The sequence below is a fragment of the Panthera pardus genome, unplaced genomic scaffold, assembly GCF_024362965.1.
Source record: "Panthera pardus isolate Hobbes unplaced genomic scaffold, ASM2436296v1 HiC_scaffold_25, whole genome shotgun sequence".
NCBI lineage: Eukaryota > Metazoa > Chordata > Mammalia > Carnivora > Felidae > Panthera > Panthera pardus.
The window spans coordinates 67,135,749-67,156,998 of record NW_026526821.1 but is presented as its reverse complement, the minus strand read 5'-3'; the positions used below and the strand labels follow the sequence as shown (position 1 = coordinate 67,156,998).

At 38.2% G+C, this 21,250-nt stretch overlaps 1 protein-coding gene and 1 pseudogene across 1 annotated transcript in view; one reads left to right on the top strand and one right to left on the bottom strand.

Annotated features, from left to right (window-relative positions):
- Positions 1–21,250, bottom strand: part of FOXN2 (forkhead box N2) — a 96,076-nt gene that overhangs the window by 8,204 nt on the left and 66,622 nt on the right. Inside the window, exon 6 of the transcript XR_008417844.1 lies at positions 13,359–13,480. The gene's annotated coding sequence lies outside the window, so the exon portion shown is untranslated. The remainder of the gene's footprint in view (positions 1–13,358; positions 13,481–21,250) is intronic.
- LOC109266506 (39S ribosomal protein L16, mitochondrial-like) lies at positions 2,695–5,995 on the top strand (annotated as a pseudogene).

Sequence of the window (21,250 nt, the reverse complement as noted above, 5' to 3'; positions counted from 1 at the left end):
AATGAGATTCATCACATCAATAAAAGAAAGGACAAGAACCACATGATCTTCTCAATAGATGCAGAGAAAACATTTGACAAAATACAGCATCCTTTCTTGATAAAAACCCTCAAGAAAGTTAGTATAGAAGGATCGTACCTCAAGATCATAAAAGCCATATATGAAAGACCCACTGCTAATATCATCCTCAATGGGGAAAAACTGAGAACTTTCTCCCTAAGGTCAGGAACATGACAGGGATGTACACTCTTGCCACTGTTATTCAACATAGTATTGGAAGTCTTAGCCTCAGCAATCAGATAACACAAAGGAATAAAAGGCATCCAAATCAGCCAGGAGGAAGTCATACTTTCACTCTTCGCAAATGACATGATACTCTACATGGAAAATCCAAAAGATTCCACCAAAAAACTGCTAGAACTGATCTATGAATTCAGCAGTCACAGAATATAAAATCAATACACAGAAATTGGTTGCATTCCTATACACTAATAATGAAGCAACAGAAAGAGAAATCAAGGAATTGATCCCATTTACAATTGCACCATAAACCATAAAATACCTAGGAGTAAACATAACCAAAGAGGTGAAAAATCTATACACTGAGAACTATAGAAAGCTTATGAAAGAAATTGAAGAAGACACAAAAAAATGGAGAAATATTCCATGCTCCTGAATAGGAAGAACAAATATTATTAAAATGTCAATACTACCCAAAGCAATCTACATATTCAATGCAATCCCTATCAAAATAATGCCAGCATTCTTCACAGAGCTAGAACAAACAATCTTAAAATTTGTATGGAGCCAGAAAAGACCCCGAATAACCAAAGCAATCCTGAAAAACAAAACTGAAGCTGGAGGCATCACAAACCCATACTTCAAGATATATTACGAAGCTGTAATCATCAAGACAGTATGGTACAAGCGCAAGAACAGACACTCAAATCAATGGAACAGAATGAAGAACCCAGAAATGGACCCACAGACATATGGCCAGCTAATCTTTGACAAAACAGGAAAGAATATCCAATGGAAAAAAGACAGTCTCTTCAGTAAATGGTGCTGGGAAAACTGGACAGTGACATGCAGAAAAAAGAACCTAGACCACTTTCTTACACCATACACAAAAATAAACTCAAAATGGATGAAAGATCTAAAAGTAACACAGGAAGCTATCAAAATCCTAGAGGAGAAAGCAGGAAAAAACCTCTTTGAACTTGGCTGCTGCAACTTCTTACTCAACACGTCTCCAGAGGCAAGGGAAACAAAAGAAAAAATGAACTATTGGGACCTCATCAAAATAAAAAAAACTTCTGCACAGCAAAGGAAACAGTCAGCAAAACTAAAAGGCAACAGACAGAATGAGAGAAGATATTTGCAAACGACGTATCAGATAAAGGGTTAGTATCCAAAATCTACAAAGAACTTAACAAACTCAACACCCAAAAAACAAATAATCCAGTGAAGGAATGGACAAAAGACATGAATAGACACTTCTCCAAAGAAGACATCCAGATGGCCAACTGACACATGAAAAAATGCTCCACATCACTCATCATCAGGGAAATACAAATCAAAACCACATTGAGGTACCTCCTCACACTTGTCAGAATGGTAACATTAACAGCTCAGGCAACAACAGAACAGATGTTGGTGAGGATGTGGAGAAAGAGGATCTCTTTCACACTGCTGGTGGGAGTGCAAACTGGTGCAGTCACTCTTGAAAACAGTATGGAGGTTCCTCAAAAAATTAAAAATAGAACTACCCTATGACCCAGAAATTGCACTACTAGGTATTTATCCAAGGGGTACAGGTGTGCTGTTTCAAAGGGGCACATGAATCCCAATGTTTATAGTAGCACTATCAACAATAGTCAAAGTATGGAAAGAGCCCAAATGTCCATCAACAGATGAATGGATAAAGAAGATGTGGTACATATATATACAATGAAGTATTACTTGGCAATCAAAAAGAATGAAATCTTGCCATTTGCAACTATGTGGATGGAACTAGAGGGTATTAGGCTAAGTGAAATTAGTCAGAGAAAGACAAATATCATATGACTTCACTCGTGAGGAATTTAAGATACAAAACAGATGAACACAAGGGAAGGGAAGCAACAATAATATAAAAACTGGGAGGGGGACAAAACATAAAAGACTTTTAAATATAGAGAACAAACAAAGGGTTGCTGGAGGTGTTGTGGGAGGGGGGGATGGGCTAAATGGGCAAGGGGAATTAAGGAATCTACTCCTGAAATCATTGTTGCACCATATGCCAACTAACTTGGATGTAAATTAAACAATAAATAAATTAAAAATAAATAAATAAATAAAAATAAAAATATGTCAATAGTAGGCCAATAGATATTATCTCATATTGTCTTAAACAAGTGGATAAAATATTAACTTTTAATCAAAATATAAATAATGTGCAAAAAAATACAGAGAAAACTCTTAAAATTTAGTAAGAATGCAAACAACTGATTAAAAAAATGGGCCAAAGACCTTAACAGCCACCTCCTCCAAGAAGATTGCAAATAAGTATATGAAAAGAGGCTCAACATCATGTGACATCAGGAAATGCAAATTAAAACAGTGAGATACTGGCAGCCCTGAGCTGATTCCAGTGTGGCACTAGGGTGCTGCCCTCCGTGCCCAGTGGAGGTGGTTGCGGTGGTGGCCATGGCCATGTGGTGGCTGCTGGCTTGTGCCCAGGTGCCATTCATGTGAGCACCACTGTCAGATTCTTGAGCAGCTCCGCCTGCCTGTGCTGGCCTAAAGACTCTGCTCCTGGTGCCAACTTTTAAGGATGTTTCCATTCCTGAAAAGCCCATGCTTAGATTTATTGAAAGGGCACCCCTGTGCCAAAAATGAGAAGAGAACCCAAATACTCGAGTGACATATGGGGACCTTCTATTGAAGCTACTGAATTCACAGAAGGCATTTTTGCAATCTTGGCACTGGGTGGTGGTTACCTCCACTGGGGGCATTTTGAAATGATGCACCTGACAATCAACCACTCTATGGACCCCAAGAACACAGTTTGCCTTATAGAGAGTACCAGCCCCTTTCAAGCCCACCACCCACAAGGGTATGGGACAGCGCATGGGGGGATCACTACATGACTCTGTGAAGGCTGGCCGTCTCACAGTAGAAATGGGTGGGTGTTGTGGATTCAAAGAGGCACAAGCTTTCCTCAACCAGGTTGGCCACAAGCTGTCCTTCCCAGCACAGGCCATGAGCCATGAGACTCTAGAGAGGATCCAAAAAGATCAAGAGGAACCAGAACAGAACAACTAAAACCCCGGGACCTTTGAGCACATAGCCACTGCCAGCATGCAGGGGAGACAGAAAGGCCTGAGCCCAGATGACTTGATCCAGAAGAGGTAGTACTGGGGCAAGGCTTATAGGCCTGAATGTGTAGGAAGAATGTGAGAAATAAATGTAAAAAGGCTACCGAGAGAGAAAGAATCTACCTTTTTTCCCCTTCAGTCTACCTTTAAAGTTTTTGGGTAGTTCTGAAATCTAACCAAGGAGCAGCATATGAGTAAATGATTTCTGAAAAATTGTACAGTATCTTGATTTTTTAAAGTACACTATATTTACATTAAAGTTTGAGTATTACCTGTAAAATAAAACAAAACAAAACCAAAAACAATGAGATACCACTACCCCCCTATTAGAATGACCAAATCTGGAACACTGACAACAGCAAATGCTGGTGAGGATGTGGAACAACAGGAACTCTCATACATTGCTGGTGGGAATACAAAATGGGACAGCAACTTCAGAAGACAGGGGGTTTCTTACCAAACTAAACATACTTGTCCCATATGATCTTACACTTGAGCTCCTTGGTATTTACCCATAGGAGATAGAAACTTATATCCACACAAAAAACCTGCATATGAATGTTTATAGCAGCTTTACTTATGATTGCCAAAACTTGGAAGCAAACAAGATGTCCTTCAGCAGGTGAATGGGTGAGTAAACAATGGAATATTATTCAGCACCAAAAAGAATGATCTGTCAACCCTTGAAAAGACATGGAAGAAGCTTAAATGTGTATTAACAAGGGAAAGAAGCACAGAAAAAGCTATATACTGTATGATTCCAACAACAGTACATTCTGGAAAAGGCAAAACTATGGACACAGTAAAAAGATCAAAGGTTTCCAGGGATTAGGTGGGAGAGAGGGATTAATAAGCAGGGCACAGAGGATTTGGGGAGGCAGTGAAGATACTCTGCATGATACTATAATGATGGCAACATGTCATCATGAACTTATCCAAACCTATAGAAGGTAACCAAGAGGGAGCCCTAATGTAAACTATGGACTTTGGGTGTTTGTGATGTATTAATGTAGGTCAACAGTTGTCACAAATGTCTGCTGCTGGGGGTTTGGTGATAATGGGGGAGGCTGTGCATGTGTGGGGGCGGAGAGCATATGGGAAATCTCTGGCACTTCCTCTCAATTCTGCTGTGAACCTAAAACTGCTCTAACAAAATACTCTTCCAGAAAAAATGTTTATGTACACACACATATTTTCTATTTTCTACTTGAGTCAGTTTCAGTAATTTTTGTCTTTCTAGGGAAGTTTCCATGTCATCTAAGTTACCTAATTTATTGGCATACATTGTTCAAATATTTCCTTATAATTCTTTTAATTTCTGTGAGGTTGGTAGCAATATTCCTATTTCATTCCTGATTTCAGTCATGTCTGTCTTCTCTCTTTTTTTTCTTGGTCAAGGTAAAAGTTTGTCTATTTTCTTGATGTTTTCATAGAAACAATTTTTCACTTTGTTACATTTTTCTATTGGTTTTCTATATTATTTTCACTCTTATCTTTATTATTCCATTTCTCCCACTTCCTTTGGGTTTAGTTCACTTTTCCTTTTCTAGTTTCTTAAGGTGGAAGTTAAGTAATTGATTTGATCTTTCTTCTTTTCTAATATAGGCATTTAGCTATAAATTTCCCCTATGGCAGTCCTACCCTGCTGTGATATTTTGACTGTCCAGGCTCCCCTTGGGATTGGTTTAAACACTGGGTGCGGTTTGACACCACACAAATTAGACAATGGGTCAGTTACTTTCCATATAATATCCAAGGGTGAAAAGTTTCATTTAGGCATTTTCATAAGTAATCTCAACATTACACAGCTATACAAAGGATATCACATTCAGACTCATTGGTACACTAATTTACAATAGTTAAATGCAAACAATGGAGCCTATGCAGCAGAAAACAGGCCACTATGTCACAGTTAAGGGAGCACACAAGAGGGACACCTAGTAGAGTTCTGGGGTCAGAGAGGAAATGACATCTATTAAGATCTGAATGTTGCTTACAAGTCAGCTCCTGGAAGAGGCCAGGGGTATGCAGAATCCTCCCACATACCACAAGAAGTGTCACCCAGAGACAGAGCTCAGTTCAGCAACTAGACTTATCTAGGAAATACAGATGCTATCTGAGAAGCTCACACAATTGAACACATTTAAGACCCTGACCTTACAGTACTGCTACCCTTACCTCATAATCTCTGGAACTCCTGCCTACAGGTTCATCTGCACTATGTACTCTGGAGCCACCATCCAAGGCCAAGACAAGGTGAGCAGGAGCCCTGGGTCTGAGTGATTCAATGTGAAGTAGGCCTGGAAGGTTTCTTTTCTTTAATTCTGTAATCCATGTTTCCTTGTGACCTAGTTCTTGTCTGATAAATGCTGTATCGTACAGCTCTTCAGCCCCAGCTCTGCAATAATCCCTTGTAAAATCCAGTTCCTGATTCATGCTAGCAGGTTCTTCCTGATGTTTTTAGCACTCAGATCTTGGCTAATTGCTTGCCTATTGATCCTCTAACAACCACTGATCCTGATTCTGCTACGGCAGACTGTCAGTCCTCATCTGGACCTGCACCTTTTTGTGGAGATGAGCATAGGAAGAGCCATGGCCTTCAACAAAGGATAGTCCTTAGAGGACAGTTTGGATGATTCTTGTATCTTGTTAATTCTATCTGTAAGTCAACTGATTACTAATTTCATTTGGGTGAATTGACAGACACATTGCCATATGTCTGTCCATGTCTCAACTAACTATCCCTGAATGTCTGTCTAGATTCCCAGTCTTCACCTTCCCCATTCTGACCCACCCTCCCAACCCTCTACCCTGGTTCTGACAGGTCCTGCATCATCTAACAGGAGCCAGTTTTACCACAGGATCCAAGAGCCTGCTTGGGATTCTCTCTCCCTCTCTCTCTCTCTCTCTACCACTCCTCCACTTGCACACTCTCTCTCCCTTTCTCAAAATAAAAATAAATATTTAAAAAATGAAAGAAAGAGAGGCACCTGGATAGCTCAGTAGGTTAAGTGTCCAACTTTGGCTCAGGTCATGATCTCACAGTGCATACGTTCGAGCTCCACATCAGACTCTGTGCTGACAGCTCAGAGACTGAAGCCTGCTTCGGATTCTGTGTCCCTCTCTCTCTGCCCCTCCCCTACCCGCGCTCTGTCTCTCTCTCTCAAAAACAAATCAATGTTAAAAATTTTTAAAAAAAAAGAAAGAAAGAGACCAGTGTTTCTGAAGTTTCCATTTGTGTACATCTAGATGCAAAGGAAAGTGAAAGTACTCATGTCCCAGGAGAATTTGGGGGACATAGTGTGAAGTAGTCCCCATACAATAATGATCTTTGAGTTGTTTTTTTTTTTTAATGTTTTTTTAACATTTATTTATTTTTGAGACAGAGAGAGACAGAGCATGAACGGGGGAGGGTCAGAGAGAGAGGGAGACACAGAATCTGAAACAGGCTCCAGGCTCTGAGCAGTCAGCACAGAGCCCGACGCGGGGCTCGAACTCACATACCGCGAGATCGTGACCTGAGCCGAAGTCGGACGCTTAACCGACTGAGCCACCCAGGCGCCCCTGAGTTTCTTATTTTACTTCGAAAATGGAGACCGATCTTATATTCTGCTAAATTGACATTTATTTTAAATGCAGAAAGTTTTGAATTACTTTGGTAGAGGCAGAAAACAATTCTTACTTTTGCCTTCATATTATTTTGTTGTTCTTTCTACCTTCTTTATTTCGACATTTCGTGTTTATTAATAAAAACATTTAATTTTATGAATTTCCTGTGAATACATCTTTTACTGTGTATTTTAATGTATTAATGTCTAAATTATAATATCAGTTTTGATTTCCTCTTTCATTTAAATTTGCATGAATATTTCGGGGCACCTGGGTGGCTCAGTCGACTGAGCGTCCGACTTTGACTCAGGTCGTGATCTCGCAGTTCATGAGTTCAAGCCCAGTGTTGGGCTCTGTGCTGACAGCTCCGAGCCTGGAGCCTGCTTCAGATTTTGTGTCTCCCTCGCTCTCAGCCCCTCCCCCACTCTCACTCTGTCCCTTTCTCTTTCTTTTTGTCTCAAAAATAAACACTAAAAAAAATTTAATTTGTATGAATATTTGTAAGTAATTTAATTTGATGGGAGGAAAGTTTTTTCTTCTTAATTTCTTGTTTTATTTCACTGTGGTCAGAAACTGACAGTGTAATTTTTACCTTTCAAATCTCTATTTGACAAGAATAGAGGTTTTTGTTGCATACAAAGTCCTACGTGTATCTATTAATTCAAGCTTTCTAACTATATGTAATCCAAACTTCATTTCATTTCGTTCTTTGTATTGTATAAATACAGAAGAATATTAAAATGTCCATTATAAGTGCAGTTTTGTCAAATTCTTTATGTATTTCTAACAATTTTTGCTTTATATATTTTGTCCACAAATATTTATAACCTATTATAACATCTTGGTGGACTATACATTTTTAAAAATAAAATATCCCTCTTTATCCTACCTTTTTGCCTCAAATTCTGTCTTCTCTGATACTGATCTTATCACCTTACTTCTTTTTTGTTTTTTGTTTGTTTGTTTGTTTGATATGTTTGCCCAGCTCTTTATTTTTAGTGTTTTTATTTTTATTTAAGGATGTCTTGTTAGGGTGTCTGGCTGGCTCAGTCAGTAGAGCATATGATTCTCAATTTTAGGGCCATGAGTTCAAGCCCCACATTAGGCATGAAACCTACTTAATAAATAAATAAATAAATAAATAAATAAATAGATAGATAGATAGATAAATAAATAAATAATGGATGTCTTGTTAACAACCTATGTAAAAAAAAACTACCAATGTAATTTTGCTCTTTTCAAAAAATCATTTGAAAGTCTTCAATAAGGAATTGAATATGTTCACAGTTACTGTGGTCATTGTGTATACTACATTATAGGGATCTCCCTGCACACAGGGGTCTTCTAACTGAAGAGATGAATAAATAATGCAGATGATTTTAGCTCATAGAATGTTCACCTTCAGAATTTATCTAATCCAATGTGCTCTAGGACAGGTGAGGAAACACAGCCGGGCAAGTTACACTGTTTAGTAACAAAGATCAGATCAGTGGCTAAATTTGAACACAAGACTGAAATATCTAATATAATTCATGGTGGGGGGGTGGTTATTAGAATCAGATGAACTCAGCTGCAGTCAGCAGTGACTTTTCTCCGTTTGGACAATCCATAGCATTGTTTAGAGCTTTCCTATATTTAATATCTTTGCCGATCTAAAAACATGTAATGTTAAAAAAAAAACATGTAATATTTTCCAAAGAGTGGTACAACTATCACTGAAGTCTTGATATAATTTTAGGTGGCACACAGATAAATATTTTTTCTATTTAAATAGTTACATATTTATTTTAATGTAAATTAGGAAAAATACATATCTAATATACCCTTTAATCTCATGGATAGATTCGAATAATACTAAGATTAAAAAGTGGAGTCAGGCACTGGGCTGGCTCAGTTGGAAGAGTATGCAGATCCAGACCTTGGGGCATGAGTTCAAGCCCCACGTTGGGTGTAGAGATTACTAAAAAATATAAATAAATGAACTTAAAAAAAAAAACCCTGAGGACAATTTGAAGAAAAATGTCAAAGAAATCGTAGTACAGGTGACACTCAGATATGAAAAATATGAATGACTAATGTTCAGGAAATAATGATTTTAGGATAAGAAAAGTTTTGATAGTCAGATAACAGTGGGTTCATATCCTGGATCTGCCTCTTGTGAAGATTAAACAAGATAAGATTTATAAAACACTTGGCTTAGTAAATCTTTGGTTTGTTATTTCTCTAATTTATCATGTTTTAGGCCTGTCTCCTTAATTAGATTGTAAAAGCCTTCAGTGACAAAAAACAAACAAACAAACAAACAAAAGAAACCCAAACACCTGGCAAAGTGAAAAAGCTGATACTAGATAAAGCATATAGTAAGGTCAATGAAAATGATATTTTTTTCTCTACATATTTATAATCTAAATTAGTCTCCAGTGAACCATAAGAGACTCTTAAATATACAGAGCAAACTGAGGGTTGACAGAGGGGAGGTGGGTGGGGGGATGAGCTAAATGGATGATGGGCATTAAGGAGGGCACTTGTTAGGATGAGCACTGAGTGTTATATATAAGTGATGAATCACTAAATTCTACTCCTGAAATCATTACTATTAGTTAATATATGTTAATTAGTCTTCACATTGACCTAATTATAGAGAAACCTGGCTATGCTTTTAGCTAGATATGTTAATTGATTAGTTATTTGGATCTCAATTTCCTCAACTGCAAAATACGTGTTGTACTAGATAATGTGTAAGGTGTCTGACACCTTAATTTTAACATATATAACTCTCCTGTTGGATTTCCCCCAAGTGAATATCATTAACTAATTAATCAATTAAGCAATTCATTCATTCATGCAAAGGTATATGTGCATTTACTATGTGCCAGACACTGTTAGAGAAAACATGGTACCTGCTGTCCTCTAGAAGCTCGCTTAAAAAGTGTCTGCTGCACCTTTTGTTCCTGTGACTTCTCCATTCCATAATGGGACGCCTGTGTATCCCAGTCCCTTCACCCATCTGGGCCATGTCCCCACCACCTCCCCTCTGGCACAGGAATAAAAGGCACAGCATAGGAATATAGTGAATGGTATCATAATAGCCTTGTATGGTGACAGATGGTAGCTACACTTGTGGTGAGTATAGCATAGTGTATAGAATTGTTGAATCACTATGTTGTATACCTGAAACAGATGTAACATTGTGTGTCAACTATACGAAAAAAAAAAAAAAAAACCTCAAAAAAAAAAAAAAACTATACTCAAAAACAAAACACAAAAAGTGCAATAATAAACTATAGCCAAAAACCAACCAAGCAAACAAACCAAACACTTTCTAATTGACTTATTATCTGGCTAAAAGAAAAAGAAAAAAAAAGGATCTCTCTTCTCGAGGAAATCATTATACTACATAACTGTTGGGGTACAGAAAATATATGAAACTATTAGATCTTTCAAATCAATACAAAATTATCTTTATGATAAAAAATTAAAATTTTTCTCAAACAAACCAAAACAATCATCTGAGGGAGATGATAATGGAAATCCAGTTTGGAAACAATACCACCAGGCTACACGTGGGTCTGTCCAGCCCTGTGCTAAATTGTCTAGCAGGGTCAAGTGAAAGAGGGACAATCCTACAGAACTTTCTGACTGGTTGGAACAATACTATGGTACTTGTAGGCAACCCCCAAGAGCTCATACAGCAACTTGGTGCAATTTGGCAAAAGCAACCCATCTAAGCAGACAAATTACAACACGGTGCCCCCATCAAGGCAACAAATCTGAAAAAAAAAAACAAAACAAAAACCTTTCTGGATCCGGCCCGGCCCGAAGAAGAGTGCATCTTGGCGAATGGAGCACAGGCTGATTTGAGCTCCACTCCGCGCTCCCCCTGTCCCTCTCACCCCACCCTCCCCCGTAGTATGACTGTGCAGGGCACAGACTACACATGTGTGTGACAGCCCAGCTTATGGGGAGCAATCCAATAACAGGTCTAAACACACTGAGGAGACCATCATGTGGCTTCAACTGTAACCATTGTGAAAAAGATTAAAAATTTCTAAGTTCAGCAGTCTTTCAAACTGAATAATGTCCATAGTCTAAACGGGAAGTGTCCCTGCATTGCCTCTAGAAACACAGCTTTAGAAAAAAAAAAGCTGTATTATTCATATTAGGCCTTTTGTCCAGAGATTACCGCCACATCAGCAACAAAAAGCCCTGACAGCGTGAGGGTTAAATGTTTTAAAATTCTCTTCCACTGAAGACTGGATCTTGTTGCCTAGTGACTGCTGCGTTGCTCGCTGCTGTCACTCACCTTGTCTCCAGAGAGTTATCCCCCACTCTCATAAGGAAGGTTATGATTGGACAAAGGTGACATCATAACACATAGAGGAACGGCATCTCTTTGTCAAGACAGCACCAATAAGATGACTCAAGAGTTGGTAGCAAAGTGTTGTGGTTCCTTTGTTTTGTTTCTTTAATACAGAGCTAACGCATTTGATGAAACATCATCTTCATTCTTCATTTCTTGCAGAGCCAATTTTGCAAGGGTTAGTAGGGGATTTTTGCCCATAAAAATACTCCTTGATAATATGAATTAACTGCAAGTCCATTTAATCAACGCCAGCCCAGCCAAAGCCTTTTCCCTCCTAGCACTTGGTCAGCACTTGAGAAGCTGAATGGATTACAGGCAGAAAATGACTATCCTGCAGCTCATTCTCACACCATTGGGTGCAGAGTGGAATTTCACACAAGGCAGATTCTTCTTGGTGTTTATCTGAGAAGTACCTAAAGGGGTTCCAAAGCACCAGTTTCCAGGAGGGTCCTATAATAAGACTTTGGGACACATACATAAGGTGTCAAAAGAGTTAAAAAAGATTGATTGAAGTTGAAAGCATATCTACTTTTAAAATCAAGCAGTTGGGAGAAATCTCACACTTTGTACATAACACACGAACATGAGTTCTTTGATTACTTTTCAAATTCACATCACACGTTTGCCGTGTTGAAAATCAAGCCTGATAGTCTTTATTTTTCACACCGACTTGAGCTACTTGTGTACACTCTTTTGACTATTTCAGCCACGGAAGACATTAGCTATGTGATTGAAGTGTCAGTTATAGATTCATTATGCCAGGCTGCTATATTAAATCATCTGTTAAATGCTTTTTTTCTTGGTAAATATTCAGTATACAGCATAGTCACAGCTGGTATAATTGGATAGTTGCTTTTAGTTAATGCTCTATTTTGAAAGCTACAACTCCTATAAAGCTTATAGTGGAGTTGTAACAAAGGCAATCCCCCTTGGGAAACAGGAGAGAGCAAATTCCTTCCTGCAATTCTACTGGAAAGCAATTAGAGAGAGAGAGTACTCATAAATTATATACGGCCTTGCTTTTTACCTCCACTGATAAAGAACCTGTAGTATGTCAGCTGAAATGTGTAAGTACAACAGTGCTTCTTCTAAGAGCTGGCTGTATGTATTTGCATATTGTAATTTCTCATTTGAATAATCAATATTGTTCTTAAAGTGAACTAAAGTGACCATACATTTCCTGGGGAAAATTCATCTCAAAGAAGGGAAAGATAGTGTTTACACAGAATTAAGTTACAAGGAAACACTTATTCTCATAATAATCATCAAACGCATTCAGGAAATACCAATTTCATAAATAATTTCCTTTACGAACTGAGATCCGTGTGCAAGTGAAAGCAGACAGTGGGTGTGAGTTCCTTTAAGTGAAATCTTGATACATGGGAGGGGAAGGTTCTGTTGCTGACGTGGTTCTTGTTCATTTGACAAGAAAATACCAAACATCTGGGTTCTTAAAGGGTTTGCTTGCTAGCAGTAAATTATGGTGAGGTACAATTGATAGTACTATAATCTGATCAAGATTCAGTTTTATATTTTCTTTTATTCTATCTATTAAGAGACTTAATGCTATAAACAAGATCTTAAGGGAATGCTTCAATTACTTAATGGAACCTGTCAGCGGTTAATTATAAAATTATTCTTGTCTATTCCCTTCATGCCCTAAAAAACTTGGATGGCTTAGGTCCAATTACATGTAAAAGTAATAAATATGTATTTTAATAGACTTTTCAATAATGCAGGCTGACCTTTACACTTAAGAAGAAAAGGTAAGATTTTTACCCTATGAAACAACTTGTACCAGTTTAGAGAAACAACCCCTCCTTTCCTAACTTCCTGGATTATTACATTTCTTGGGAGGATTTGGAATTGGCCACAGTGTGCAGGATGTAGTATTTTGTCAGAAGGTATTTGATTATGAACGCGTATTTAGGATTTGCATGAGCAATCCCCAAGTGTCAAGGTGGAATGGTGATCCTTTGAAAAAGTACATTTGATTCCATCACCCCCCAGTCTTACTCAGTTCTTACCATGGCACTCGCAGAGCCTGCCTGACATGGGCCCTGGCATCTTGACACTTCTCAGATTATCTCCTCCAGCCCTCCCTTTGCACACGATGTTACAGGCACAGTAGTGATTCCTCTTGCTGAGGCTGTAAAAACATCGCAGGGTTACAGCGTCTACCTTCTCTGCAGCCTTCCCTGTTCCCTGCCTGGAAGGCCGTTCCTCTGGGTATTTGTAGGTCTCACTCCTGCAGTCAGTCTAATCCCTGCTCAAGGCCACCTGGATGAATGTTCCTCCCTGTCCACTCTTTCTAAAGTAGTGACTGTCACCCCTCTCCTTTCCCTTCCTCACTTTAGTTTTCTTCATAGCACTTACACTTCTGAAATTTAATTTCAAATTTTTATTTTGTCAGCCTTCTCCCACGACAACGTAAGGTCCTCGAGGGCAGAGACTTTGTCTGTTTCTTCCACTGCCAAACCACCAGGGCCTAGCCCAGTGATGGGCCTTTCACAAGTGCTCAGTGAAGATTTGTGGAATAAATGAATAAAAGGTTAAACTTTCTTCTTGTGCCTGCATATTCCTGTAACTTAAAGGTACTAGAGCCTGGGAATGCAGGCACACATTTAGGACTCAGACTTGTTTTTTGACCATTGACTAGCTCGTGTAAATACAGGCAATCTAAGCTCATCTAGTGTGGATTTCTTCATCTACAAATGTAACATTTACCTCATTAACCTCAAAGAGTTGATGTGAAGATTAAGTAAGATAACAAATAACATCTAAATGCTTGGCTTAGTGCTCACCATGCTGTCAGGTAGAAAATCATCAATAAGTAGTAGGTAGAATATTCCAGATGAGACCCATCACAGATTACTAAATCAGCGTCAGGTTGTTGTTCATGTAATTTTTTTAAAAAGCCATTGAACTTCTAGTAACTGGTCCCTCACACCCACCCAACCCTCCCCAGAAACTGTTTTAATATTTCTTTCTCCCCAGTCCATCTCAGAGTCTACGTGGGAGCCATCTGTCTGACTTCAAGGTTTTTCATTCAACTCTCACAAGCTGTTGAATGTATTTCAACTTCTCATCTGTTACTTACTAACACATTTTTGTTATCTCCCTCTTTCTGCAGTTCAAACACGACAAATTATTTTTGTTATGAAAAAAAGAAATTAGAATACCAAGGAGCTTTTCTCTCCTCGGATTTGTATGGTTCTTAGCCCTCACCCACCTCCACACACCCACACACACACACACACACACACACACACACACACACCTCCCACACCTGGGCAGTCAACTGATCTGCCTTCTGTTCCTATAGATTCGGTCGGTATGTCTTTTCCAAAATTTCATGTAAGTGGAATCACATGGTGTGTATTCTTTAAAGACTGGTTTCATTTCAGGGCTCCTGGGTGGCTCAGTCAGCTAAGCGTCCGACTTCTGCTCAGGTCATGATCTTGTGGTTTGTGAGTTTGAACGCCCCATCGGGCTCTGTGCTGGCAGCTCAGAGCCTGGAGCCTGCTTTCAGATTCTGTGTCTCCCTCTCTCTCTGCCCCTCCCATACTCTCTCCTGTTCTCTCCCTCAAAAATAAATAAAAATTAAAAACATTTTTTTAGAGACTGGTTTCTTATACGTTGTTACTAGTATCAGCAGTATGTTTCATTTTACTTCCTGAGTAGTGCTCAATTCTATGAATTTACCACAATGCATTTATTCACCTGTTGATAGGCATTTAAATTGTTTCAATTTTGGAGCCGTCTTGAATATTACTGCTATGAACATTCGGAAACAGATCTTTCATTTCTCCTGGTAAATACCTAAGAGGGAAATTGCTGAGTGTTATGGGCTGATCTGTAAACCCCCTCTCCCAAATTTGTATCTTGAAGTCCTAAGCCCCACTATCTCAGAATGTGACTGTATTTGGAGATAGAACTTTTAAGAGGAAATTAAGTTAAAATGAGGCCATTTGGAGCGGGTCCTAATCCAATGTGACCTGTGTCCTTGTTAGAAGCACAAACTTGGACAAAAAAGAGGCACAAGAGAGATGTCAGGGATGCACATACACAAAGGAAGGCCACGTGAGGGCACAGCAAGACAGCCTTCTGCAAGCCAAAGAGAGAAGTCTCAGGAGAAACCGAAACCTGCCAACACCTTGATCTTGAGCTTCTAGCCTCCAGAACTGTGAGAAAAGTCACTATGTGTAGCCTCCACTTAGGACAAGGAAAGTCAAGCTCCCCCTCCTTTAGGGTGGAGTATCTGAACAATTTATTTGGAATTCTTCTGTATGGGACATTGGTCTCTTCTCCCTCATTTATTTATTTATTCAATCATTATGTATAACAATGTGTACTCGTGGCGATTTATTTTATACTTTGGGTTGTAAGCCAATACTATTTTATTTTGTTGCTTACATTGTTCCAGCTTTGGCCACCAGGAGTTCTTGCAGCTGGCAGTTTTCTTGTTTTGTTTTGTTTTTTGTTTTGCTTTGTTTTTAATTAATAGACTTTACTTTTTAGAGCAGTTTTAGGTTAGAGAGAAGTTAAGCAGAAAGTACAGAGAGTCCTTATATACTTGCTTTCAGCCCTATTTTCCCCTACCCCTAGTTTCTTCTATTACGGACATCTTACATTAGGGTGGTACATTTATTATGACTGCCGACATTAATATGTCATTATTAACTAAAATCCATAATTCACATTAAGGGGTCACTCTTTATCTTGTACATTCTGTGGGTTTTGGTACATGTATAATGACATGCATCCACCATTACAGTAACATACAGAGTAGTTTCACTGCCCTAAAAATCCTCTGTGCTCCACCTATTCGTCTCTGCCTCCCTCTGAAACCCTGGCAACCACTGGTCTTATCACTGTTTCCATAATTTTACTTTTTCCAGGAATCACAGTATGTTGCTTTTTCAGATTGGCTTCTTTTTACTTAGCAATATGCATTTAATATTCTTCCATGTCTGTGTGTGGCTTGATAGCTCATTTCTTCTTCTTTTTTTGTTTCTAGTTGTAGTAAGTATGTTCGCGTTGTTGTGCAACCAATCTCTAGGACTCTTTTCATCTCGTAAAACTCAAACTCCATGCTCGTTAAACAACAACTCCCCATTTCCCTCTTCCTACAGCCCCTGGCAACCACCCTTTCACTTTCTATCATTAGATGACTGCAGGTAACTCACTGGAGTGGAATCATATAGTATGTGTTTTCTTATGACTTGTTTATTTCACTAAGCATAATATCCTCAAGCTTCATCTGTGTATTAACATGTGTCAAAACTTCCTTTTTAAGACTGAATAGTATGTCATTGTATGTGTACTGCCACATTTTATTTAGCTATTCATCTGTCAGTGGACACCTGAGCTGTTTCCCTTTTTACTATTGTGAATAATGCTGTGATGAAGAACATGGATGTAAAAATATGTTGAGACCTTGCTTTTAATTCTTTCAGGTATATGCCTGGAAACACAATTGCTGGATCATATGGTAATTATATTTTTAATTTCTTTAGGAACTTCCATATACTTTCCATAGTAGCTGCACCATTTTATTTCTACCAACAGTGTACAAGGGGTCCAATTTTTCCATGGCCTTGTCAACACTTGTTACTTTTTTCTTTTAATTTTTAAGTTTTAATTTTAGAGACAGAATGTGAGGAGAGGGGAGAAGGGAGAGGGAAAGGGAGAAGGAGAGGAAGAAGGAGGGGGAGAGGGGAAGAGGGAGAGGGGGAGAGAGAGAGAGAGAGAGAGAGAGAATGAGATTGACTGACAGAGAGAGAATCCTAAGCAGGCCCCACACTCAGCACAGAGCCAGATGCAGGGCTCAACCCCATGACCGTGAGATCATAACCTGAGCCGAAATCAAGAGTCAGCCGCTCAACCGACTGAACCTCCCAGGTGCCCATTTTTTTAAAATAGTAACCATCCTAACTAATGAGTGTGAGGTGGTATCTCATTGTGGTTTTGATTCGAATTTACCTAATAATTAGTGATGTTTAGCACCTTTTCATGTGCTTGTTGTCCATTTGTATATCTTCTTTGGAGAAATGTTAATAGCTCATTTCTTTTTACAGCTGAATAATATTCCATTGTATGGATATTACTATTGTTTATATAGATATATGGAGATATACTACAGTTTATCCATTCACATATTGAAGGAATTCTAGGTTGCTTCTAAGTTTTGATAATTATGAATAAGTTTTGCATAAGAATTGCACACAGGTTTTTGTGTGGACGTGTTTTCAGCTCATTTGGGTAAATACCAAGGAGCATGCTTGCTGGCTCATACATAAGAATATGTTTAGTTTGTAAGAAACCACCAACCTTTCTTCCATAGTGTCACTACTTTGCATTCCCAGCAGCAATGAGTGAGACTTGCTCCACATTCTTGCCAGCATTTGGTGGTGCCAGTGTTTTGGATTTTAGCCATCTTCATAGGTGTGCAGTGGTATCTTAATGTCCTAATTTCCGTTTCCCTAATGACATGATGTTGAGAGTCTTTGCATATGCTTATATGCCATCTGTTTATCTTCTTTGATAAAGTGTCTGGATATTTTGCTCATTTTTAAATTGGTTTTTTCTTATTACTGATTTTTAAGAGTTTTTTTTTTTTTTTTGTATGTATTTTTGACACCAGTTCTTTATATGTTTTGCAAATATTTTCTCCCAGGCTGTGACTTGTCTTTCCATTCTCCTAATAGTAACCTTCACAGAGCATAAATTTTTAATTTCAACCAAGTCCAACTTACCAGTTTTTCTCTTTCACAGGTTGTGCTTTTGGAATTGCATCTTGTTGTAAGGCTTTAATTACTAATAGTTATTAATTCAATTACACATAGGCACAAAGTTATTCAGATTTCTACTTCTTCTTGATTTAAGTTTTGAAATTTCATCTCAATTGGCGAATTTTCTGGCATAAAGTTCTTAGATATTCTTTTGTTTTTGTTTTGTTATTATCTATAGGATCTGTCCTTATGTCTCATTTCATTTCTGATTTTGCTGATTTGGGTCCTCCTTTTTTCCCATTAGTTAATCTGGCTAGAGATGTATCACTCTTACTGGTCTTGTCAAAAAATGTTTCATGTATTTTGTCCAGTTTTCTAGTTGCTTACAGAAGAGCTTAAGTCTGGACCTGTATCTCAATTATGGCTGCAAGTCAAACTATCAGGGTAATTTCTTAAAGGGTCTACACCCTTAATGACTTCCCTTAGGTCTTTTTTTTTTTTTTTAATGTTTACTTATTTTTGAGAAAAAGAGAATGAGAGAGAGAGAAAGAGAGTGCGCGCGCATGAGTGGGGCAGGGGTGGAGAGAGGGAGGCAGAGGATCCAAAGAGGGCTCTGCGCTGACAGCAGTGAGCTGGATGCTGGACTCAAACTCACGAACCCCCTGAGTTAATGACCTGAGCTGACTGAGCCACCCAGGCACCCCTTCCCTACAATTGTTAAAAGCCCAAATCCTTGACATACATGGCTTTGCAAGACCTGGCACCAACTGTTTTGCTTTGTAGCCACACAAGCCTTTTAGTTCACCCAAAATTTCATGTTTTCTATCACAGGGATTTGTGACTGCTGTTGCCCTTGCCGAGAACAATATGCTATGCTTTCAGTCCCAATACCTGTTTCTTTCAGATCTCAGCTTAAATCACGTTCTTCAGAGTAGCCTCCCCTAAAACACCAGATTAAATATTGTTTTCATAGCCCCCTAGCCTTTTCTTTCATGGCAATTATCTCAATTCACAATTGCATTCACATTTTTGAGAGGGATTATCTGTTTTTCTTTCTTAGTGCGTATTGTATATCCAACACTTAAAGCTCAGTGCTCAGGATTAATGCACTGATAAATCTAAGTGGAGTTTTTTTTTTTTTTTTTCAGTTCCTTTCCTGATATACAAGATTATCATATACATTTAGCTAAACTGCAGAGCAGAGTACTTTATGCTGGCTGCAGTCTCTACTTAAGAATTCTCAACCATTAGGCAACAATTTTGCTTTGGGTTCTAACATCTTCCTTAAGTTAATATTCTCTACAATATCTCCTTTCTGTCCAATTCCTAGTTTCCATTTTTATTAAAATTTCTCCACTAGATTGATTTATAAGTATTTACTTGAGCCTAAATCTCAAGGTTGTGGAATATCTATAATGGAAGTAAATCCATTTACACAAACATTTTGTGTAAGAATCACTTTGTTAAGAAGGGATTGTTTATCCATTACATTATGAAGTAAATAAGCCTTCATAACTTGCCTGCAGTTCACTTAAAAACACCTCTACTTTTCCAAGAATATATTTGTAAACAAACTTTTGGAACACAAGCTATTCTTAAACACAAGTGTTACATTCTCTGTGCAGCACATGGCTATTTTAATTTTCAGGTGACAGCTTCTAAACAGTCGTCTATTTAAAATTTCATGAAGCAGGTACACCTGGGTAGCTCAGTTGGTTAAGAGCCCAACTTTTGATTTTGGCTCAGATCATGATCAATTTGTGAGATCAAGCCTCATGCTGGGCTCTAAGAGGCTGACAGGGAGGAGCCTGCTTGGGATTCTCTCCATCTCTCTCTGCCCTTCCCCCACTCACCTGTGCATACACGTGCACTCTTTCTCAAAATAAATATACTTTAAAAAAATTCATGAATAACGCTATTACTAAGATTAATAATTATTTTCATTCTTAAAGATTTTCAACAGTTTCACATCTAAGTTTTTGCACAACTTTTGCAACCTCTATTTCCAATTAAAAAATTAGTATGTCCCGAAGTTCTTGAGGAAAAGACTAAATGTGTTTTAACCCATATTTTAGGAAGTTATTTTTCTAAAAATGGTGTGTAAATATTTCTTCCCCCTTCAGAACTACTATGAGCTCAAAGATTAATGCAACAGTGAGAATAAAGGTCTTAGGGAACAAATACTTGGCTCCCAAATGGGTATGCTTTGTAAGTGATTTTGTGTATCAGAGATGCTTTGAAAGGAGGGAGGGCTTAGAGATCATGGTAGTTTAAAATCAATATGGCTGTCTCAACTCATTTTAAATAAAAAACTCTACATAGATAATACCATTTAAATTACTAGCACAGAACTTCAAAGGGAAGCAGGGGTTAGGGGGATTAAAACTAAGATGTTGGTTGTAGATTGCTTCATTTTATAATGGATACCCAATTTTTAAACACATGGCATTACTGGGTATTGTTGAAGTAACACTACTGTATTTATATATTTTTTAATGTTTTAGTTAGTTTTGAGAGAGAGAGAGTGGGGAAGTGGCTGAGAGAGGGAGACAGAGCAGACAGCAGAGAGCCTGATGCAGGGCTTGACCTCACAAACTGTGAGATCGTGATCTGAGCCGAAGTCGGATGCTTAACTGAATGAGCCACCCAGGCACTCCATAACACTACTGGATTTAGAAATAATCTTAATAATTTCACATTCTACTCAATTTTTCCTATTTTTCAAACTATCTCATACATATGCATATGTATAGGAAAAGAAGTTCAATTTCAGGAAGTGAATAATTTTTTTTAAGTTTATTTATTTTTGAGAGAGTATGTGTATGTGCCAGAGTGGGGGAGGGGTAGAGAGAGACTCCAAAGCAGGGTCTGAGCTAAGGGCTCTATCTCACAAACCTTGAGATCATGATCTGAGCTGAAATCAAGTGTCAGGTGCTTAACCTAAACTGACTGAACCACCCAGGCACCCCAGGGAGGGAATAATTTAATTAACACTATTTTAGCTTTCAAAATGATTAAGATGGCCTGTAACACTAGAAAAAAAAAAAAGACTTAAAAATTCTGAATTTGAAATTTTATTTTTCATTTGTATGACCTTCAACTTTATAACACCAAAATGGAAAGGGTGTGTGTATGCAGAAGTATGACCACTTACAACTACACTACCCACCCCTAAAGAACAGAGA